Source organism: Pinus tabuliformis, chromosome 3_2 (assembly GCF_031772625.1).
Source record: "Pinus tabuliformis cultivar Carrire ecotype Pingquan chromosome 3_2, CPIR1, whole genome shotgun sequence".
Classification (NCBI taxonomy): domain Eukaryota; kingdom Viridiplantae; phylum Streptophyta; class Pinopsida; order Pinales; family Pinaceae; genus Pinus; species Pinus tabuliformis.
The window spans coordinates 646,600,345-646,605,605 of NC_142302.1; the positions used below are offsets into that span (position 1 = coordinate 646,600,345).

The 5,261-nt window shown below is 34.7% G+C and overlaps 1 pseudogene; it reads left to right on the top strand.

The window, feature by feature from the left end:
• Window positions 1-589: 589 nt before the first annotated feature.
• The window catches only part of LOC149182280 (cysteine proteinase COT44 pseudogene), a 33,493-nt pseudogene continuing 28,821 nt past the window's right edge, over window positions 590-5,261 (top strand).

The window sequence follows — 5,261 nt, forward strand, 5'->3', positions numbered from 1 at the left end:
GCCCTAAAGGATAGGAGTCCTCAAAAAGATAAGGTTGGAGCCTGTGCCAGTGGAGATTATTGGAGCCTCATAAAACAAGGTTGGAGCCTTGTGGAAGATATGGTTGGAACCCTATGGTTTGGAGCCTCATGAAGTCCAAGTTGGTGCTTGGCAAAGTACAAGTCGGAGCCAGGTGGATTGGAGATTGGTATCTTCATATAAGGTTGGAGCTCTAAATATTATTGCATTTGATTTATTTTAACAGGAGGATTGGAGTCCTCGATATTTCTAATTAATAAAATTAGTATTCTAACATTGTTCATTATGTGTTCTTATTATAAGTGATCTTAACTCATAAAAAATAACAATTTTAAAAGAAATATTGATTCACCCCCCTCTTAGTATTTCCAACAATTGGTATCAGAGCCCGTACCTTCACTCATAGTCTAACAACCAGAAGGTAGATCCTTAGAATACAAATTGAAAATCCAAAGCCTCCAATCCTTCTAAAAATGTCTCTTATTAAACATAAGAAAATCAAGATGGGAAAGCTCCATTATTCGATGGGATAAACTATGAGTCATGGAGATAAAGAATGAAATTCGTCTTAATGGCTCAAGGCCCTGAAATTTGGGAATCAGTGGTTACCGAAATCACAATGGAAGAGGAGTCCAAGGAATATAATTCGAGAGAAATTAAGGCAATCTTGAGTAGTTTATTAGATCCTATTAAAGTCAAGATGAAGAAATACTCTTTAGCAAAAAGGATTTGGGAAAATCTTCAAGATCTCCATTCAAAAGGGCTTTTTCTCATGACCTCAAATATAGAATATGGTGGTCAGGAGCGTGAAGTTAATCAAGATTCAAAGGAGGTAGATAAAGACACCAATGAAGACCTAGAAGATGAAGAAAATGAAGAAGACCTAAAAGAATATCTCAAGGAAAAACTTGAATTTCCTCGAGAAGAAATAAGCAGATTGAATAAGGAAAATGAGGTACTCAAGAATGAAGTACATGAAGTTGATCATGACCTTGACAAAAAAAGGAAGGAATAAATTCTTTTAAAGCATGAATTACAAGAAAAGAATGAGGACTTCAACGAGCTTAAGAAGGAATTGCATCAGCTTGAGAAAAAGCATAATGAGGAAGTCATCTCCATGACAAGTCAATTAGAAGAAGCAAAGAAATAAGCACAAGGAGCTGAAAAAAGTGATGGAAAGTTTTTCCCTACTTGAAGGACAAGTTGATGAAGCAGAAAAGGAAAGAAATTCCATGACATGCCAACTATAAGAAAAGGATGAAGAGATATCCAAATTAAAATCAGATGTCGCCTCTCTCAAGGCCCAATCATGTGAAGCCTCAAGTATGAAGGAAGAAATGGAGAACCATCTAGAAAACAAGGATGAAGAAATCATAAATATGAAAGAAGAAATTGATATCCTAAGGAAAGAAGTTGATGATCTAAATAAGATTCTATAGAGCACCCAAAACCTAGATGAAATATTATGTCATCAAAGATTCCCCATTAATAAATTAGGTCTTGGTTATGTAGGAGAACCCTCAAGCAAAAATGATGCAAACCATAATGCATCAAAGAACAAGGATGTGGAGAATCTTGGAAGAAATGTCGATGTCCCTAATTCCAACAAAAGCAAGGAGATTAATCAAGATAACCTTGGAAGAAACCCTACTCCTAGAAGGTTTGCAGAAGGTATCAAGGATGCAAGAAGCAATGGATATCATCAAAGGATTTGAAGGCAGAATAACTTCAGTAGTACATCAAGACAATATCCATCGGACCATCTCCCAGGTACCAAAGTATATTTTTAGCTATTGTTATTCTTATACAAATTTTGGGCACATGGCAAAAGATCGTAGGGCATACAATAAGGTCAAGTATAATGGTCCACATCAGATCCTTAGAAGCAACTTCTTAAGAAGAAATCATATCTCCCCATTTATGGAATGCTTCAAATGTCATAATATTAGCCATGTGGCTCGTAATTGTAACCTGACTTGGGTTCCTAAACAAGCTAAAAAAATGACTACCAAACAATAAAATAAAGTTACGCAAGTATGGAGAAGGAGTAAAATTGGATCAGAAAGTCTCTTAAACACTCAAGGTATTAATTCATGTTGTAGATTTGATGAAATTTTTTTCCCAAAAGGACACCATACACATTGTTAGAGAAATCTTGTAATTGTTTGACCTTTCTTGAAAAATGCATCCTTGATAAGCCCTAGGACACTCTTGACAAGTCATACATGGACAATCATGCTATGAGACACATAGATATAACTCTTGATGGATTTTCTCTCAAAAATTGTGCATAAAATATTGTTTGACAAGTTGCAGAAAACATAATCTACTTCATCTATTTCCATGAAAGCATGTAAAGGCTTAGGGGGAGAAAGTCCATTGAAGAACATTATCCTTTTTCCCTACTATACATTTGATGGACCATTCTTCAAGATTCCTTACACTTGATCAGAAGGAAGCAATCTTTATTGTCTTGGTTTCCATTAGCAAAAGAAAAGCAAGAGGGGTTTATGTAGGTAGGAGGAGTTTGTTTATCATGAAGAAACACAAAGATATCGCTTGTACCTTATTGCAAAAATAAGGAAAGTAGGATGACATGGGGAGAAACATAACAATAAGAAGCATGATAAGGGAATAACTTGATGGAAAACGGCGTTGTCGGGACACCCCATTTTCCATTGATGTCAAAGGGAGAGAAAATGCTTAAAGGGCAAGAATATTGCCATCAATGACAAAGGGGGAGATTGTTGGATAAAGTTGTCATTGGTGTCAATATCATTGTTGAAGCATGATGCATGAATCTTAGGTACATAAAAAATTACCTAGTTGAAACCCTAGTCCTAATATCATCTCTATAAAACCCTAACCCTAATCTATGAACCCCTAACCCTATTCTACGAAACCCTAGCCCTGAAATACATATATATATATATATATATGTACCTTGCTCTAAAATCCTAGCGTGGACAATAAAACCGTAAGTATAATGGACGAAATTTTAAATAAAAAATATATGCATTATTAAATCCCTTGATGAAACACTATACCCTAATTCCGTATATGTCTTAAAATTTTAAAAGCTATTCATTAAAAAAATAATAAATTATTCTTAAAAAGGAGCCTCAAAACTCTTTTTCCATTTTTAAAATTACCTCCACGGCATGCATAATTTTTGCAAAGATAACATATTCAAAAGAAACACTGCATAACACAATATTCTCAGCTCCACTCACAATACAGTTCCACCCATTCGTGGTCGGCCTAACCAGCAAAAGTCGGCTTCCTCTTATAAAGTCGTGACATTTCATGAACTTACAAATTGTATAACTATATAGCTATGTTAAGCTCCATTTATTTTTTTACCAACTGCTGCCTACAATTATGGAAGCCAACTGCAGTTTTTCCTTAATTTCTAGAAACCAACTGCAATAATTTCCTTAAATTAAGGAAATCAACTGCAGTTAACTAATTTTCTTGTTGGGAGCTTTTGAAGTTGTCCTTTACTCCATCTGGAGTTCTCTACCTTGATCTGTGGAACACCTGACACATAGCCATCAGAAGCTTGATGGAAGCTTGGCTATAAATTTATCTGTTTGGTCCCAAGCTTGTATCTCAATTCCCTTCAGTTTTTACACCATCTAGCTAAGAGATCAGAGCTTGGAAGTGCCTTTAGACTCTCTGTATTCTTTTCTTTTGCTTGGATTGAAGCTGGAGCGTTGTTTTCAGTCAAGAAAGCAAGTGGACTGTGGAAGCGTAATAGAAAAGTTTTGGTTTGCAGCAAGAGCGTTATCAATGGCTGGAGGTAATTTATTTTTACTGGGCATTAAACCTTCATTCCAGTTTTACGATTCTTTAAGTTTTTATTCCGCATATAGAATCGTTGTTAAATACTAACATTGGTATCAGAGTGTACATTTACCTCTGCCTTGGTGTGAGATTTACTTATAAATATTGGCACAATATTGATTTTGCAAACCAGAGCCACGAATTGACTATGGTTGTTTGTAAAAAATAAGCAGAAAACCACATGAATAAAATCTGATACGACTTTGCTAATCTCCTATGGCATGTCTACGTTTAAGACAAAATTTATCTTACAACATTGTTGTTAGCCGTTTCTTTGGTCTGATTAGGTGGAGCAGCATATGAATAATATACGAGTTAGGATCCTTTAATCATTAGGATGCCATGGCCAGTCTGTTTCTCTGCTTTACAGCAACCAGAACTTAAGGTCTAGGAACTAAGCTTCACTCTTAATAGCAGTCATTTAAGTATAAGGGGTTCACTAGAAGTAATGACGGTTGACAATTGATCAAAGAAATTGCGGGTTCAATCAATTGCGCGGGGATTTATGTCTACCAGGAGCATACGTTAACTCTGCAAACCAAAATGCTTTTAGTTTCTAAATGAGATTTTGCTGGTCAGTGGTAAGACTTGCGATATTGGTATTCTGGCTTTTTGCTATTCTATGTATGCGGGATTCTGAGAGATTGAAATTCTGCTTGTATGCCATACCGAGTCATTGCACCAGCACTGTTTAAAGAAGATATTCTTGGCACAGAAATGGTTTATTTCTCATTCGGGCATTCAGTTTTTGATTCTATGTTTATTCCGCATGAAGTTCAGATTTAGCATTGTTGAAATTTAATTGTTAATTAGAAGAATCGTTATATCAACTTACATTTTTGTGCTCATATTTAATTTACGTAAAGCAGTGCTTTAATTTAATTTAATTTTAATTTTAATTTTATTTATCTTGTGAGCAAAATAGCTTGTTTGCTGGTCTATTTTTGTTTGTTTTATAAACTTAAGGACGGAGCCTGAAGTCAAGCCAGCTAGCCTTCGAACTGCATTTGCTATGCAAGTGCAAAGTAGATCAATGCTGCTTCAGTCAATCTCCGGGTTTTGTTTATAAATTGAACAATCAATTTGCAGTCATTTACGGTAATGCTGACTACTTTAACTTTAATTTTGATTTTGTGAAGAATTATTATTGTTGTTTACCGTAATGCTGACATTTATGGCAGTTTTTTGCAAGAAACAGTTATATGGAGTTTATTTAAAATGTCATTTTGACTTACTCCTTTCAGTAAACATTATTTTTACTCTGGTTAAGTTTTGTTTATGCAATTTATGTAAAAAATAATGTCTAGTGATCCATATAATTTTAATTAATTAGAGAATAGCCACAGCATCTTTAATTAAATAAAATTATATATTTTGATTGGTTAGATCACATAAAG